The sequence below is a fragment of the Pleurodeles waltl genome, chromosome 7, assembly GCF_031143425.1.
Source record: "Pleurodeles waltl isolate 20211129_DDA chromosome 7, aPleWal1.hap1.20221129, whole genome shotgun sequence".
NCBI lineage: Eukaryota > Metazoa > Chordata > Amphibia > Caudata > Salamandridae > Pleurodeles > Pleurodeles waltl.
This window is the reverse complement of record NC_090446.1, coordinates 89,227,487-89,246,789: the sequence shown is the minus strand read 5'-3', so window position 1 is coordinate 89,246,789 and position 19,303 is coordinate 89,227,487. Positions and strand designations below refer to the sequence as shown.

At 41.4% G+C, this 19,303-nt stretch overlaps 1 protein-coding gene across 1 annotated transcript in view; it reads left to right on the top strand.

Moving 5' to 3' along the window:
• Positions 1-19,303, top strand: part of LOC138303745 (tumor necrosis factor receptor superfamily member 3-like) — a 109,986-nt gene that overhangs the window by 13,423 nt on the left and 77,260 nt on the right. The gene's annotated exons all lie outside the window — the stretch shown is intronic.

The following is a 19,303-nucleotide window of genomic DNA, read 5'->3' as shown; positions in this document are numbered from 1 at the left end:
TGGTAACTCTGAATATGGCCATGTAAGGTGTCTAACAGGGAATAGTACCCCAATACTGATTCCAGTATTTGTTGCACAATCCCATGCACTCTGGGGGCTCCACAGTGGACCCTCAGTACTGCCATACCAGCCTTCTGAGGTTTTCACGGCAACCCCAGCTGCTGCCACCTCACAGACAGGATTCTGTCCTCCTGGGGCTTGAGCAGCTCAATCCCTGGAAGCAGAACAAAACATTTCCTTTGGGACAGGGGTGTTACACCTGCTCCCTTTGGAAATAGGTGTTACGGGCATGGGAGGGATATCCTCCCAGAGCCTCTGGAAGTGCTTTGAAGGGCACAGATGATGCCCTCCTTGCATAATCCAGTCTACACCCTATTCCCTGCTCTGGTGCGAAACTGGACAAAGGAAAGGGGAGTGACCACTCCTCTGTCCATCACCACTCCAGGGGTGGTGCCCAGAGCTCCTCCAGAGTGAACCTGTTTTTTTCCATCTTAGATTCCAAGGTGGTGGGGCACTCTGGGAGCATCTGAGTGGCCAGTGCCAGCAGGAGACGTCCGAGAATCCTCATGATATGTCCTTACCTGGTTAGGTGGCCAATCCACCTCTCTGGGCTATTTAGGGTCTCTCCTGTGGGTTTTTCCTCAGATTCGGATTGCAAGACTCCAGCAGGAATCCTCTGCATCCTTTACTTCATCTTCTACCGACAGATTAACCACTGACTGCTCCAGGAACTCTACAAAACTGTAACAAAGAAGCAAAGACGACTTCTGCAACATTGTATCTTCAGCTCCTGCCAGCAGCTGCAACAGTTTCCACGTCATGCATCCTCCAAGTCTGACTGTCTTCAGCCTGCACCAGAAGAACCAAAGGAATCTCCCATGGAGTGACAGTCACTTCCCTGCTTCAGAAGGCACCTCTCTCCAGCGACGACCGGTGGCTTGGGTCTCCTCTCCAGACGAAAGGTGTAGATCCAGCAACACGGGTGGTGAACTAAAGTGACTCCGGCAGTCCCAGCGCCCAGCTGTCCAACTTTGGTGGAGGTAAGAGCTCGTCTCCCCACGCAAGACAGTACCCTGTGCACTGTGTCACTTGCAGTTGTCAAGGCTTGTGTGCAACCTTCCAAGAAGTTCTTAGTGCACAGCACAGCTTAGGCCCCCAGCATCCCATCCTGTGACGCACAGCTTCCTGAGTGGTTCTCCGGCGGCGTGGGAATCCTTTGCGTCGTTGCTGCGTGGACCTCCATTTGCACCTCCTTTGTCTCCGTGCTGTGGGACTCCTGTGCCTGCTGCCTGGTCTTCTGAGTTGCTGACAGCCCCTTCTGTCTCCCCCTCCAGGGTAGAGGCCACCTGGTCCCTCCTAGTCCCAGGCAGTGGCATTTTCCACCAACTGCGTGTTTTGCATGAGTCAAGGCTTGTTGGCGGAATACAGCGACGCAAACCAGCATGCATTTATCTATCCAGCGTGGGACATCTTCTGCACTAATCAGGAACCCGCATCTGTCTTCTTTGGTGCAATACTAACTTTGTCTTCACAGAGGTGGTTCTACTTTTGCACATGCATCCGGATAAGCAGGGGCTCCTGTTCTCCCTGGACTGTTCTGTGCTTCTTGGACTTGGTCCCCTTCATCCACAGGTCTTTAGGTCCAGGAATCCATTGTTGGTGTCATGCAGTCTCTTCTGGTTCTTGCATTATCTTCTATCACAACTTCTAGTGTGTTTTAGGAAACTTGCTGTGTTTTACTCCTGCTTTCCTGGGTTCTGGGGTTGGGTATTTTACTTACCTTTGGTGTTTTCTTACACTCCCAGCACAACTCTACACACTACACTTGCCTAGGTGAAAAACCCACTTTAGCTTTCCACTATTTTAGTATAAGGTTTGTGTTCCCCCTAGGACTATTGCAACCTATTGTGATTTTCACAGTTTGCACTATTTTCTGACTATTTACTTACCTGTTTTTGGCTACTAGTGTATATATTTTGTAATTTACGTACTTCCCGAAGGAGTATAGTCTCCAAAGTATTTTTGGCCTTGTGTTACTAAAATAAAGTACCTTTATTTTTGGTAACACTGAGTATTGTCTTTCATGTGTGTGAGTACTGTGTGATTACAGTGGTACTGCAAGAGCTTTGCATGTCTCCTAGTTCAGCCTTGGCTGCTCTGCCTACAGCTACTGCTAGACAGCCTGGCTTCTAGACACTGACTACATTTCACTAATTAGGGTTAACTGGACCTGGTATAAGGTGTAAGTACCTTTTGGTATCCACTACAAACCAGGCCTGCCTCCTACATATAACAATGGAAAAACAACAACTCACTAAGACAATTGCCTTGACTAATAGGTAAGCTGTCATCAATCTTCCCCCAGATCTGGAATTTGGGAATTTTCATGAATTAAGCTCTGCCCAAGATCCCATAAGCCAACCAATTGACCAAATACACATTCCACAGTTTGAGAACACACTGAAGCAGCTTCCCTCTTCTTGGATTCCCACAGAAGGTCCAGGCAACCTCTTCACTTCTTTTTTTTTGCCTGGACTATGCCAATGGACTACAGCCTGGAGTATCAAAATCTACTACAAAATGGCTCCAAAGAATTAAAAATGCACTTACATGACAAAGTCTGACTTTAGAAATTGCAGTCACATCCCACTGTATCTGAAGGCTCAGGACTGTCTGTCTGTTACCAGAAGATCTACCTTCAAACTAATATGCATAGCACAAAGGTATAAAAAGGACCAGTATTTTTACATGTGAAACTCAAGAAATATCCCTAGAAAAGGATGCAACACTCCAGATTGCCCCGTACAACGAATTGTTTCACAATATAAGAAGAAAACAGTCAGTAGTGTATCCTTCTCCCTCTAAAGTGCCAAACGATGGCAATCACTCCCAGCAAAGATACAGGTTACCATAAATCACCTGTGCTTTAGAACAATGATTCCCAACCTGTGGTCTGGGGACTCCCGGGGGTCTGTGAAGCCTCTTCAGCGGGGCCATGACTGCTTAGAAAACTAACTAATATTAACAGACTAATAAAGTGGGTATAAAAAAATGGCTAAATGTACAACTGAAACTGTTAAAATGTACGGTAAGTGTCAAGGAATTTGAAATTTTAGGCAAAAAAATTAAGTAGTCTCATCATATTGATTTGTGGGAGCAGTGCAGGGGCATCAAACAGAATACAGTATGGACGATGTGCGACTTCAATTGAATTTAAAAAAGCTCCAACCTTCCTATTTTTTTTATTTTTTTGCAAATTATATAAAATGTGTTATCATTTGTGTGTGCTTGATGGGATGCTCGTTTCTGTATTTCTTGTGTAATGTTTTGTGGTTTAAATCATCAGCAATGTTTAGGCTGGGGTCCCCGGCTTCCAGTAATGACTCAGTGGGGGGTCCCCGGATTCCAATAATGTTTCATTTGGGGTCCCCGGATTCCACCAATGGTCCCCTGGTGGTCCACAGAAGTCAAAAGGTTGGGAACCACTGCTTTAGAAGGATGAAGAAATTGTGGCTGGTCACCACAAGCACCTTTAGTTACAAAATAGAATAACAATTTCAGAATCAACAGAAGTGGGGAGTTAGCGTAACTCCAGGAAATCCGAAGATCACATACAATTGATCATGGCATAAAAGTTGCAGTGTCCTAGGCAAAAGACCTAACACATCAACAAAGATGGAATAGCAAGTTACATCTGGAAAGGAGGATCACATCCACCGAAACACAAACCGCACAGATGAAATTCCAATGACTTTCATAACTCAATTAATCTGGAGCACACAAATCAGTAATGACAAATAAAACACTATTAGTGAAAATGTCTTCACGCAATTGTGAGTCATAACCTAAATTCATGTGGCGCGCATGTCACAGGCTTATCCATGCCCCTACTCACTGAATCCACATCCATGCTTGTTTTAGTCCATCACTGTGTAACCTTTCAAACTAAATCCTCCTGAGCTCTTTCCCCTAGATTCACTGACCCATTCTGTATTTGCATGACCCATAAACATATAACTGTATTCTCCAAAAACACTATTTATCTGTTTTATTTATTTATGTGCATTGTGTTGCTGTAGAGCCACTTCAGCAGTTGGTATAAGGGTGCTTTTCATTCACCACTAACAGCTTATACACAATAGGCTTACAACTTGGTAACTCTACCTAACAAGGAGATCAGAAGGGAAGGCCGAGGTGGGTGGGAGCTCTAGACGAAGGTAACTTGTGAAGAATTATTTATATAATGTCTGCTATTGTGCTATACCACGCCTTAGAGGCTTGCCAAGCTGGGAAGTTGTCACTTAAGTCTAAAGTCTGGGGAGATCTTGTTTGCATGAGGCGGAGTAACGATTAGTTAAGATGGTTTGTGAATAGGTAGCTCTTGAGCTTTCCGTGGAAGGAAAGTATGTGCTTGGATGTTCTTAAATAGAATAGATGTTCCAGATTGTGGCCATGGATCATGTCTGTGAGCTTACGCCATTCAGAATTTGGGAGGTTCCAAAGTGAGAGTCATTGCTGTGGGATTCTTGTATGTAGTTTGCCAGGTAACTTAGACTTCCTATGTGGAGTGCTTAGTAAGTTAAAAAGCAGAGTTTGTATTTGATTCAAGCTCTTAGAGGAAGTCTTTCAAGGCCGTGGACATGTGGTTGTATTTTCTTTTGTCAGTCATCATTCTCACAGTGGACTATATGACTTCTTTAACAGGTAGAAGTGCATTGGTTGGAATTCTAGTTAGGATGGCATTGCCCGTGTCCAGTACAGAGATGACGAGAACTTGAGCAGCCATCTTTACTTCTTTATTTGGGAGTTATGCCCAGATTTAAGAGGGCCTAGCGCCTCTTTGCACCACATTGGCTTAATTTTGTTTATGCTAATGTGGTCTAACAATGCCAAAATCGCTGCGTCAGATTTACAAAGTGGCGCAATGTATGCCTTGTGCCACTTTGTACCCCTTGCACCACATTATGTCTGCGCCAGGTATAATGTATGCAAGCAGGCGTTCCCCCATTGGGGGGGAGGGGGGGCGGCGATTAAAATGGTGCAGAGAAATTTAAAATAGTTTTTTCGGCATTTTTAACGCCTGCTCAGAGCAGGTGTTAAAAGGGGGCACACCACTGGTTACAATGGGCCTCTATGTACTGTTCGGGCTTAGAGCCAACATTTTCTAAAATTTAATTGAAAAAATTTTTTACAAAAAAAAATCTTACATCGCTCCTCGCTGTGCCGTGCTGCTCCTCTCCACTGTCTCGCTGACGCTGCAGGCACAGGGTCCCAGCCTGCCCTGTGGCCGGTCCTGATGCTGCTAAGAGCAGTGTCAGGATTAGCTGGGAGTGCCCTGGCTGGGCACTCCCAGGCAGACTGGGAGCTTGTGCAGGTTGTCTCCAGCCCTGCAACTGTGTTGCTGGGCTGAAGAGAGCTTACAGCGCATGTGTGTTTGGCCGGCCGGAGTTAGCCGGCCAAACACACATGCGTTCTGCGCGGAGTGCACAGAGTAATCCACTCGGTGCTTGTCAACCCCCTGATCCCGCCCCTTCCACCACTAAGGGATAATAAACCTTATTGATTGTCCCTTTGTGGTGAAAGGTTTGCAGCTTCAGCTGCTGGTGTTGGGGGGCGACGCTCCTCCACCGTAATGGAGGAGCCGCCCCTGGCGATGCCCCTAACCACCCTGGCGGGTGGCACCCTCCCCTTTGTTTCCCTCTTTTTTCCCCCAGATGGGACAGGTAGTTGCATACCTTAGTTTGGTTAATTCTCATTGTTTGATGTTATGTGTATTAAATACTGAGCACACAATGCAACAACTGCGAACGCTGCTGTTCAAGTGCAGACATTGTGATAGACTGTACTCCGTTAGAAGGCTTAGCGTCAACACCAAAACTGTTACATCATACATGCCTATACAGGTATACTACTCTACTGCCCATTTATGGTCGTGTGTTCTTCGATGTTGCTGCTGTTTTTGTTACACCTGCAAATAAAGACCAAATGTTCTAAAACAGAAAGACTGGTGATGCTATGGATCCTTACACAGCCCTGCATGCAGCTGTCTGTACTTTAGATTTGCAGACTCCTAATTGAACTAGTTTTGAGTTTGAGCCAAATGAGTACTTCCTCGTTAATCCTGTTCCCTTTTTTTGTGTATTTAAGAAAGTGTCATAATCACCAGTCAAAAGCAGCCAGCCCTTCTAGCACAATTAACATTTATCTCTGTGGTCGGATATTTTCATAACATCATCCACGTCTTTTGCTGTGGATGTGGGTGTACTATGCCAGGGTTTAAGTCCTGACTGTGTAGGTGAAAGAAGGGAGCTATCATCAGTGCATTTGTTTAGTTACTCTCCACAACTTTGCCTAACTATGGTAAGTTGGTGTTTGGCTTGTAGTTGTCAAGGGTTTCTGAATCGTCATTAGCTTTTTAGGATTTGTGAGATATGTCCGATCTTGGGCAAGGCCACAGGAATTCTGCAATGGGGGGGAGGAGGTGTGGGTGAGGGGCTATTTGTGCCACAGGGTTTACTAAATTATGCAGCAAAAAAATGCAAATTATAGGATGCAATGTGCCACATTGTCTATGGTATTACATCATCATTTTGTATTTTTTTACACATTTAACACTATGTGGGAAAATGTTTCACCTTCTTAGTTCAAGTCTGACACCCAAATATCTCAACATACAACAGAAACATGGCCAGTCAGCCTTCGCGAAGGGCTTCCCACTGTGCAGCAACTCATGTTGCTGCGTTTTTAGTAAATTTTGATCCATTTGACCTAGAATCCATTTTTGGTTTGTTAAAATCTGCAGATTATGCAGCAGATGAATAAACATGTGGAAAATGAGCCAAATCCATAATTATGTGGAAAACGCCGCAGCCACAAAATTGCATCATTCCAATGTGCCAGACCTGGAGGCTGTCTGGATAGTATCCCTAGCAGCACTACTGCCATCTAGCATCATGATGTGCCACGACAGTCAAACAACAGAATAATAAACATTCCCTTTAATCACAAAAACACAGGAATGGAAGGAAATACATAACTAATGCATCTGCATCAATAAAACAATGTTAAAACGAACTTTCCACTACAATAGACATTTTGTGCAATTTATCAGCATAACAAATGTAATAGTGTTGCATAACATATGACTAATTGCAACAATTACAGTTAACGCTACAAACCAGATTAGGGTTCCATTTGGTAGCATGCTGTGCACTTTAGCACCTCACCAGGGGTAGGAAGCACCATATACATCTGTAATATAATTCAGTACGTGTACACAAGCAAGCCTGCCCTAAGCCTAGAACTCTTTTCCGCGTGCACACCGGTGAACTGAATTAGGGAACCTGCTTCATGCCTACACAAGTGTCATTCTCTTTTGTATACTGATATTAGGAATCTATACATTTTGTACACAAGTGGGCGTACACTAATCCTAGGAATCTTTTTTTGGGTGTGTGTGTATATTGAGTTTAGGAATCTGCTTCTGCCTACATTCCTGTACACATTTCTGCTGAAATGAGGAATCTGTTCTGCAGTGAGGACATAATGGACCAGACTGATGCAACAATGGCAGACTCAGGAGCCAGTAATAGTATAGGGGTCAGGAATGTTAGCTCACAGTTGATCCTCAAACTTTGAGGGATTTATGAGACCCGTGTAAGGACCTCACTGCTGCCCTAGATATTGCTCACAAAAATGGCACAATTGGTTCTGGATGGAAAGACGGGAGAGTGTGAAACAGAAAAGGACTTGATGGAGAAGTGAGAGAACCTTAGAGAGGATAATGAGGTCATGATATGAATATGTAGATCAAGTTAAAAAATTCACTCATCCTCTTTTGACATATATTTGTCTTCTAAGACTAGTTTTCAAAGCCATTCATGGACCTTCCTCAGGCCTTTTTCGGACACCATAACCAGATATATTCCCTTCTGCAACTTTAGATCAGCCTATCGGCATTTCCTCACTTCGCCCAACCCCCCTGGCACACTTTGTATTTCTTTATCCTACCTTTTAGGGCCAACCGAATAGAATTCACATCCACTCGCCTTTGATACCAGCCCATCATTACTTATATTTAAAACAACACTAAACAACAGGAGTTAACACTGAATATGTAGACAGAGAAATAGCTTAGAGGATATATGAAAGCTGAAACAGTCTCTGCTGAGGGGTTGGACTCAGAGTGTTCAGAGAGAGGAAGAGCGTTGAGGGGATTTATGAGGTGAAATGGCCTGTTTTGAGGGCTTAGATGCAGTGGGTTCAGAGAAGCTAGTGAAATTGAAATCATTTTTTGGAACATCTGATGAGCTTCGAGGACAAAGGTTAGTAGAAACCCCATACCACGCATGGTGATGAACATGTTACTTTGAAACCATTGAAACTTACTAAAAAACCAAAAGTTTAAGTGACATTATGGTTAGGAATTGTAATAATAGCTTACTTTACTTTAAAAAAAAAAAAAAACTTGCAAATTCACTGAAAAAACTCCAAGGTTAATGGGCCATTATAGTTAGGTGAAAATGTATATTAAAACATAACATTTTAAAATAACAAAACCACTGAAATTTATCAATTTCATTTTTCTCAAGTAACTATAGCTCGTGCCTGAAAGTAAGTATAACTTGCACCCTCGCTGTGGACTGCATAAACTCTGGCTTATTACATCACTAATGCACGATTAGTGACTGCATTGGTAACATCTGAAATGACATACTTGTGAATAACACTGAGCTTGGCGAGCTCACACATTCTGTTTACTTTATGGCATGAGTTATAGTTCCTTGGGATAACCATAAGTGGTGATTTGCAGTGGTTTTGTTAATTTAAAATGTTATGTTTTAGCTGACATTGTCACCAAACTATAATGTGCCCTTAACCTTTGTTTTTTGCAGTGAATGTATGGTATATATACCACTAAAAGGCTAAGTGGGATTTACAAATTAGGTGATGGTCCTTAGGGCAATATAATTGGTTAAAATGGCTCGATAGACAAATGTGAGTTGATACTTTTATAAGGCAAGAGGAAGTGCAAGATTCAAAAAGCAGGATATGAAACAGAGTGCAAACTACAGAGAGGAAACTGAGCTGGTAGTTAATTGAGCAGCATAGCTTGGGTAATAGTAAAAATCTGATTCTTACAGTGCTTAGCATGTCAGACATTATATGCGGTATAGAAAAGTTTTATTATTATTAGCAGTAGCAATAATAGTAAGTTCTTTGTCATCCTGGATCAAGAGGTTATACTAATTCCAGGAGACGAGCAGGATGTTATGAGCTAGGATGAAAAGATTAGAGAGTAAACAAGCATTTTCAATGCAACGGGTCTCGCATTTGTTGGAGTTAGAGCTATTAGCGTCGTAAAGCAAATGAAAACACAGCGCGATCGCGCTATGTAAAATGCAGCTCGATCGCGCTGCGTGGAAAATAAACAGATAAAGTAGTCCGGACTCCAGGCTGAAAACATCGAGCCTCGTATGTTTTTGGTACTTTACCGGTGCTGTGTAGGTGGGCTAAACACCGGAAGGCATGACGTATGCATGCCTTTCACAAATGAAAGCTAGCAGATTTTAAAAGGCAAGCGCACAAACCAATGTAAGTGACAGACGTGGCATGGGTGTGGTTTCAAGCCCAAAGTGAGATTACAGAATGGACGGTGCACTTTGTGCTCGCCCATAAAAAGGGTTTTGCGGATCCGTGTTAGGGGATACAGGAGTGGAAAAAAGCCTTTTGGTACCAGATTGAAGAACTTGGAGGGGGTAAGTGGACGTTAGGAACTACCACTCGAAGCCTTGTGAAGAACTGGAAGCTGAGAAAGGATGTATTAACCAAGGGGATTATCTAAGTGGTGAGTGGCTGAGTGATTGCGATACAATTCTAGAGTTGGCAACAATGATAATATGCTCTGTGTTCTCCAAACCTTAGCCTCTCTGTGAAGTTTAAGCCAGTAGCATTGCCCATGTATCAATTACATAATCAGATTTTAACAAACAGTAAATAATTCGATAGAGGATACCTGGTATCGGTAGGCCTCCTTGCAGGGTCCTTGTAGGTCTACTGAAAGACCTTTCAGTGTTCACAACTGATTCTGTGGTCTCCGAGGGGAACCCAAGTGTGAAGAAGTGGAATTGGTATCTGACTTTCTATTTGGCCTCTTCAAATCGACGATCGTCACATATGGTCTCGGTCTGTAAAAGAAAATGATTTGTAAAATCTAATAACAAAGATGTTTTCAAACTCTAACCAGGATCTGAGTCTTCTTTCCGTTTTGCAAGATGTTGTGTATCCTTAGATTCGCTTGAGACTCCCTTTCCCTATGAGTGAACGAAGACAAATCGGATCCAGGCACCAAAAGCTCTGCTAAATTCCTCAAAAACTTAACAAAAAAGACAGTTACGCTTTTCATGTTATTTCGCTTCAGGACTTCTGAGTTGCATCCCTGAACACCGCACTCAGGGCTCGACACTTAATTCACGCCATCCTCTTCAGAGTTAACATACCCACGCAATATCCAAAGCAATAAATTGCTACCGAAGAGACTTGGAACTTTAACTCTGCCAAACACTCTTGGAAGTGAACCAAACACAATTTTCAAGGGGCTAACACAAACAAATATTGAGTCAGTCACAATGGAGTCACACTAAAATAACCAGAATAGGTAATATGGAGAGTTACCAACTTAGAAGCTAAATCACGGGTCCATTTTAAGTACTAAAGGGTGAGACAACACTTCAAAATTACAGTACCAGGCCTTACAAAAACTCCGCTTCTCAGCGGGTTTTAAACCCCTGTGGCGAGAGACTAGAATCCAATCCAACTACACCGACTAACCTCCGAAGATAAGCCGTCCACAACAAAATGCAAGAATCGAACTCAACCTGAAAAACAACTGAGAATCTTCCAGCGCTGGACTTCAGTAAAGACGAGCATCGCCATGCCATTCACTCTCATCTTTACACTCTTCTCCGCTTCCGTTCTTAGATGCCGAAGTGACGTTAGGAAGTGACAAAACTTCCTTTTAGCAAAAAAGAAACACTAGACTGTCTAACACTGCGAGGATGGTCTTCTGGGGTAAATGTGATTAGATGGAGGAATTAGATTTATATGTCTTTGATTAGACTTAGAGCTTTGACAGAACAAAAGCCACAAGACCCATTTACTTCAGGTGTGGCTCCAAAGGAATCAACGAAGCTAAGGCGATATTGACATGGCATTCGCTACTCCTTTCGAGCCACACCTGTTGGAAATACCTTCTGAACTCAACAGTGTATAGAAGGTCTTATGCCGAATGAGGATTTCATATGCATTTGTCTTCGAAACTGGCACCCTTTATTGTATTTAGCTTTGCCTGAGGGATATTCTGTGGTGTATATTTTGTGCTGCTAATGCCTGGTATTGTTTGCAAATTGCCTTTATTTCTAAGTAAACATAATAGTTGTAGCTTTAGTGATTAATAATTTTTACCTGCAGGGGATTAATCAAAGAGCAAAGATTCCCACCTTTCCTTTTTAATTAACATTCATTATTCTTATAGATACTTCTTAGTTGTTGGTAAGGCTTACATTTTGACTGCAAAGTTTGCAAACTTCGCAGTGACATCAACGTTTTCTAAAGGTTGCAGAAATGTGCTTGCAGGTGAAAACAATTGGCAACAAAACTTCCTAGGAAATACTTTCTTGCAACTAAGTTTTTGCAGATTCAGGGGTGTGGAATGTTATAAAATATCTACTTGTCCATTGGACAGGTTGCTTCATAAATCCACTTGCCCTGTAAAAAAATAAATTTGTCCCTTTAGTATCATATAGTGCAGTGACAAATTATGGTAGCAATCTCATTATATAGGAGCTCTGCTAACAGGCTCTCTGATTATGCCAGGGCTCGTACTATTGCATGGTTAGAATACTAGCAATTCTTTTATTTTGGTACCTTTTAGCAGAACTACATCCTGGGAATGGAGATAGGGGTATGCAATCGTTTAGAGTTGGAATGCCCTTTTGAGTCTGTACAAACATAATAACGTGCATGTTTTAAGGGTTTTCACCAGCACTTCTGTCATCTTTTCTCATACAGAGAAAGGTTGGAAAGTTAGTCCTGACAAGGGCAGAAGTAAAACTACACCCTGGGTTGGGAAAAAGTGTTTGGAGGGAAAGAGAACTTATAAACGCTTAACAGATTTTTGCATGAGCAAATGTATGCATGCATATTTGCTCATGTTAAAACACAGTTCACAAATATTTTTTACGAGTATGTTGGCTTGACCTACTTCTGTAAATTCACTAATGTGAGAACATATACAATGTGTACACTATTGTGATTTTCTTTAAGAAAATGGACCCCTAATTAGTTATCCAAGACTTTTTGTTTTTATTAAAATTCAATGTCTCTCATTTTATTGGCTGTCTTCACTTTGAGTGACCTCATTCTACTCTTTCACAAGGACCATATTGGCGCATAAAGTAGATTTGCTCAGTGTCCTGAATTACTGTGACAAGGTTTGCTTTGAGACCAAAAATATTTTTGCTTTTTGGCAATATTTGTTATGATAGTGAGGGCCTGGCAGCTCCCTCAACAATAAAGTTTTACAAAAACCTAGTCAAAACAAGACATAAACTGACAAAAACCCAAAGGCTTATCACCAGTGTCAGACCTATTGGTTTTGTCATTTCTTGTTTTTTTTTCATGTTCCTCATGAACTTTTTGGAACAGTTCACACTGATCTTTCCATTATGAATATTTTTCTGGAAATGCTAGCATGCGTCAACTCATTTTACTGAATGATGCTTTAAAGAAATGGTACCTAAATGCCAGTTTTACCAAAACGTTTTTTTCCTAGTTGCAGTTTTTTGTGAACATTTTACTTTGGAAGCAAAGAATCACCAATCTTGCCTTCAAGCTCCTGCAAATATTTGCATCAAACCAGAGACCATGCTGGGAGCATTATATGTAGCCTCATATCCAGCTTTGCATTTGTGTAAACACGTTTTTATACTGGAACCACTGTCGCTAGTGGAGTCAGAGTTTACAAACTTTTCTTCAAGTGCTCACCATAAAATAAAGACCTTGCATTAGTGAATCATAAATACAAGTCTGAAAATCATTAACTTATGGATGCAAATATTACATTAATTGCAGACAATGCTCTCTCATCATTACAGTAAACTGGCACACAGGGTTTGTGCTGCAGGGCCTACTTGTCCGAAGGACAAAATAAACATGAACATTTGTTGTCCTTGACCCCAAACAATATTCCCTGGGCGTTGGGCTTAGGAATTCTGCATCCCTGCAGATTGTTTTCAACAAAACCAAGTTAGTGGGTATTTCTTCTTGGATTTAAACTATGCAGTATTAATGAAGGTTGTCATGTTTGCAGTTTTGAAAAAACTTCAGAAGGCTTGCTAAGTAAAAACTTTCTAACTTCACACACATTTAGCTCTTGACAATGGTCAAGTGTTTGGTTGCTTTGGTTGCCATCTGATGGGTTGGCTACTTGATGTCCTCACTGCACTATCTCAGGATCTTGGTACCCACTCCAGCTGTTCGCCTCCGAGGAAGAATCTAACGCAACATGGGCCAGTTGCACACAGTGGGACGTCTGCATCAGCTGGTGGCTGTACACTGAAGGTATTGGCCTGTGCCTGTTGTTGCCAAATATTGCTACCAAAGAGATACTTGTTTTTTGGTTCTGTTGGCCTCAGTCACAAACTTTTCAAATTTGTAAATTATATGTGTTGCGGCAAATAGTTAAACTTGGAGCCCCTAACCCTTATTTATAGAACTGAGATTTGAGGAATGTTTGACCATTAATAACACCTTTGTTTAAAAGACAATTTGTTTAATTTTTCAAGTTATATAACTTCATAGGTTGAAATGATGTTTCAGGGATAGTTTCAATGACATGTCTTTGTATAGGCATGCGTCAGGTGCTTACAGTTTGAATTATCTTTTCAACAGTTCACACATTCGTTTTGCCACTTACAAAATGTTTTATCAAACTTTAAACTAATCCCTACCCCGATCTTTGCCCCCCGAACAGTTACTCAAATGGTGTATTTCATTATACACCTATGGATCCAAGCTGAGTAGCCACTTGAGTGCGATCCCGCCCTGCTGCCCGGTATCTCACTGCCATGAAATGCCCTCTTAAGTAGACCAAAGGAAATACCACTCCTTGCTCCTCTCTTCTTATTTTGTACGTCACGTCAGTTCCTCCAGGTGTATCTCTTTCGATGAACACTCACATGAGTTATTGACTCCTATTTATTTTTACTGCCTAGGGTGGTCTCTCATCGTTATTCTCGTGCCCTTTGTAGGACGTACTAATTCATCCCAGATTCATGCAATGGTCTTTTGCGTAGCCTTCGCCTTTCCTCCCTTTGGAGAACTCTGCCTTCCTCATCCGCCCAGTGCACCAGAACACCACTTAAGGCAACTAAAATTCCACCTCTGTAAGAACCGACGATTGACCACAGTCTTAAGTGTATATCCAGAGGTGGGGATTTCGGTGCAATAAAGGTAGAGGTGTGATTGGCCATTGGGACTGTGGTGAAGAGGTAAATCATAACTTTGTGGGGACTGACCAGCATTCCCAGTGTTCGTTCATACCCAAGCTGTGCATTTAGCTTTAATATCATGTCAGAATTATTTCTACGGTACATTTTGCCATTAGTAGGTCATCACAATGCTGTCAGTGTGCAGATATCTTTCCACTGTGGTTTCATGGATTCTGAAGAAACCAAGAGTCTGTTGTTTTTCTGTTGTTTTAAGTGGTGTAAATGTGGCTCCCTTGTTATTCTATATGCTAGACTTTAAGGTCCATATCTCATGGTCAAGCACACTGGAAAATTGCAACTCTTCTCCTGCATAAAAATACATTTGCTGCATTGGCCACGTAGCCAACACCCAACATCCTCCTAATCTTACATACTTTGCAGATTTTCAGAAAAACTGCAATTTGTGTTTTCAAATTCTTGCACACAAGTGTATGTTACATTTACAGCTTAAGTTGTTAATTGGTGTTGTTGTATTCATGCATTTAAAGAGGGAACCACTTGCAAGAATAGTGTACATATCCTCATTTTAGGGACTGAGGAAAAGGTAAGCAGGAAACATAAACCTCAAGTATTTTTTATTATAATTCATACAGAGTCGTTTGTTATTTAAATGTTTTGTTTCACTTCACACAAACTCTTGCTTATGCCTGCCTCTGTTCTCCCACACATCAGTCATTACAACAGAGCACAGTCACACGTTTAAACATCCCAGACATGCTGCAATTCTCTCCAAGGTTGAAAAACTTGAATCTTATCACACTCCCTAATCAGACACACTGTATACACAATAGATCTGAATGTACAGTATTGTGCTGAAGGGCTGCTTTTATGTGAGCATGAGGGCTTTATGGTGACTCTAGGTAAATCCGAAACTGCAGATAATCTTAGGAACGAAACTGAGATACAGCGAGTATATGTAGGCTAGTAACACACAGTTCATGCTTTACACAACTATTTTAATCTAGAAATTAGAAATGACATCATGAATGAAAAATGCATTCTTATCCTTTAATGTAAGACAGCATTATTTGTTTGTAATGAATAACATTATAGGAAGCACTAGCCAAGCCAGATGGCTTGCACTGACGGCAACTCTTTTGGCTTTGTCAATGCTTGTTTTCTTTTGCCATGGCTTTTATAAAGCATTGTTGTGGGAGCTTACAGGCCTTTGCTTATATTAACATGGAAGATAGCACACATTGCATCAGTACTCCCTAGCACTGAGGGGAGCTACTTTGTGTGGGGATGTACTCCTGGTGCAAGAGCAGAATGCCATTGCCCTCTATGAAGTTAGCTACTGCCCTGGGTGAGCTAACCCATTGCTCTGAGCTCTGGTGGGCGGAAGAACATTTTGCACGACATAACAAAAGAGCAATGGATGAAAGGGGACAGTTTAAGGCTCCCAATAATAGGGTGATACATGTTTTTTACTAAAATCGAAAAGGTGTTGGCTGATGCAAGACCCAAAAATATCTGGTGGAAATGTATAGTTTCCTTCCTGAAGAAACGTCTGTATTAAAATCACTTTTGCCTCGATGTTTCCAGCAACGTAAAAGCACCACGGAATGTGTTTCATAATTTGAATCTTCTTAAAATAAGGTATAATTGTATATTCTTTAATTTAGTTTACACTGGCTTAATTTAGCACTCCACTGCTGTCTAATTCCAGTGGCCGTGGTTTTAGTGTTTGATTTTTGTGGTGGGATATGTGCATCATCCTGATTATCTGTTGCTTGTGGGTAGATTGGCATGTGCTTGTAGTATGCACACATGGTGGCTGAGTGGCATGTTGAGGGGCCACAGTACCCATAAACTGACCTGCATGCACCCAGTTTGATGGCAGCTAGGGCTTATTTTATTAGGTTTTGTGAAATAGTGTGTGGTTTGTCAGGAAACTAGGTGCTCTTGTGACCATAGTGATAATCAACTACATTGTATATGTGAGCTATATCAGGTGAAAAGTGTTGTGTTGTATATTGTGTGTGTTGTTTATTGCTAACGTTGCTGTGCGCTTGGTAACATCCAACTCTGTGGGATAAATGTGTTATGTTGGATGCGTGCCAGGGTTTTGTTTGCTATGTATTTTGTGTTGTTTCTTAGCAGGAAGTATTTTGCGAGCACTGTCATACCCAGTTATTTGGCCCTGGACATCAGTTAGTGGTTGCCAGGGCTAGCAGCTGATAACCCTTGTTTGCTCTTTGGGACTTTTGGTACCACCCTTCCTACTTCTGGTCTCAGAAGTCATTGAAGTAGAAGTAGGAAGACCAAACATTTGCATCACCAATAGGGTTAGCTTCTAAATGAAGGGGCTCCTCAGTCAAGGATGGGTTTAGGCATTCAGTAAGTCATCGTACATGCAGTCTGTCTCTCACCCTAGCACCCATGCGTTTATTCGTCAACTCACTGATCTGTTCTTGCATTCATACACTTACCCAACCATAATACACTCACACACGAGCTTAACATAAGCAAGATAACGTTAAAGAATTAAAGTAAAACAAGAAAACATGCTGTCATCTAAACATTGTAGACACATGCTATCTGTAACAAATAAAGTAAGCATGGCCGCAGGTGGCCATCTTGCAATGGTATTGTACACGGTGTTTCATTGCGTTGAAGTTCCAGAGTGGCCGCCACTTTTGAAGAAATGTGTTGGTCAACTTGCAATGGTAAAACAGTGCATCTATGGACAAAACCATTCCAAGACAGTGGCATGGTGTAAAGGCTGTGGTCTCTTCTGAAACGGCTCACTGTAGATGAAATCAGTCACAAGCAAGCATCCTGTTAGCACTGTGAGTGTGGGAGCTGTAGCATACTTTCAAAATAATGAAAATAAAAAGTTGAGATTAAAAGAAAGGAGAGGAAAAAGTAAAAAACCCACTGGACCTCCAATTCTGGCACTGAAGCACACTCATTTTCGGGTAGATGTGTAACTGATTATAAAAATGGTGTTGCTTGCAGGGCAGTAGGGCCAGTAGCTCACCCATTGACCCATGCTGAATGTTATCGTCAGACAAGTAAGCTTTTCAGAACTTCCGAAACAATTCCAGCAATACTTAGTTTGCAACCTTCTACCCTCAGGAGTTTGTCAGCAATCCACCCTCGAAGACGTCTTGGCTTCAATTTTTGTGTTTAAAAAAAATAAACAATGCCTAATGCCTTTGCTGTAACATTTATAAAACAGATCAGAACTATGGCATCTGACATAACCTTTCTAATGAACCAATCATGCCTTTAGCCTTTATTATTAGTTTGTCAGCTCAACCAAGTGAAACCTACTGTATTGAGCATAAGCCTTACCCAAAAGGCAATCAGGTGCACAATAATAAGATTGCAAATGTGGACAAGACTGCAGCTGTCAAAACCATACCGAATCCCTCCCAAGAGGGTCTGATAGGGATGATCACAGTCTAAGTATTTTATCCCCATGCTTTATTCGAGTAGGTCTCCAACACCGAAAGCCTTGCTACTGTGGTAACCTGCAAGATTCCATTAAACAATGTATGTGCCTAGAAGCATTGACTACGGTATAATAACAACCAGCCGTTAAAAGCGTCCTGCTCTTACCATGTGCTTTTCACAATAAAATGCTTTTCACAATAATTAGGTGAGGCCTATTGGCTTTCTTATAACTTTTCAGATCAAACCTAAGAACTTTTACATAACTTTTCCCAATTAACCAATGTGGCCTATGGCCTTTAAAATTTTCTTGACATCAACATCAGCACTGGCGTACTAGAGTGTGCATACGCTAGTAACTATCATGCATACAGTTATAAAATTACACAATAACAATTACAATTACACAATTACAAAACAATATGCAACAAAATGGCTAACATGGATTATCACAGTGAAAATCCTCTACCCTCAAGTTTTGTCACAGGTTAACACGCACCAAAATCCTTGTCTGCTACAGTCATCTGTGAAATTTCATGTAGCAAAATACCTGTCTACAACCTGGGACACCGTTAAAGACCTATTGGCCTTAACAATGCTTTTCGCAATAAATAAGCCAACTGTGTTAGACAAAATGTTTTATAATGTTTTATAATAGATGAAACATTGGCTTTGGACATAACTTTTGCAAGTGAACCAATCAGGCCTATACCCTTTATCATTGGCTTGTCACAATACCCAACTCAGGACTGTTGTATTAAGTGTAAGCTTTCCAACAAGGAAATGAAACCATCAAACATATAGTCACAAAACTAGAATTGTAAACATTATATTAGGAAAAGCAAACTACTAGGTCTTCTAAGGGACCTAAAAGTGATTTTCACAGTGCAAATCTTCTATTGCATGGTTTGTCAGAGGGACTAGTCAGCATCAAAACCCTTGCCACTAAGGTAATCTGTGAGAGTCCATTTAAGAAAATACCTACCTGTTGGATTTATTACAGAGTAATAGAAGTCCACCCTTTAATACTTATGGGTTTCAACCTAGCCTTTTCATAAAAAATAAGTCAGATACCCTGAATTATTGTAACTTTTTGTAATAAACTGATGTAGTTTATAGCATTGGTCACCATCTTGCCACCTTAAATAACAAAACCTGCTTTACTGAGCTTAAACTTTCACATATGGCAACCAAAGAAACATCATAAATATACAATTACAGAGGAAGCGTTAATACCATCCGCAGTGTGACCTAAATGTCAAATTCAACGGCTTTACTTGATACAGTGACTGGCTCAAGAAACTGGATCAACAAATGATCACACTGTTTGGAAGGTAAGCATTCCTTCTGTGGAA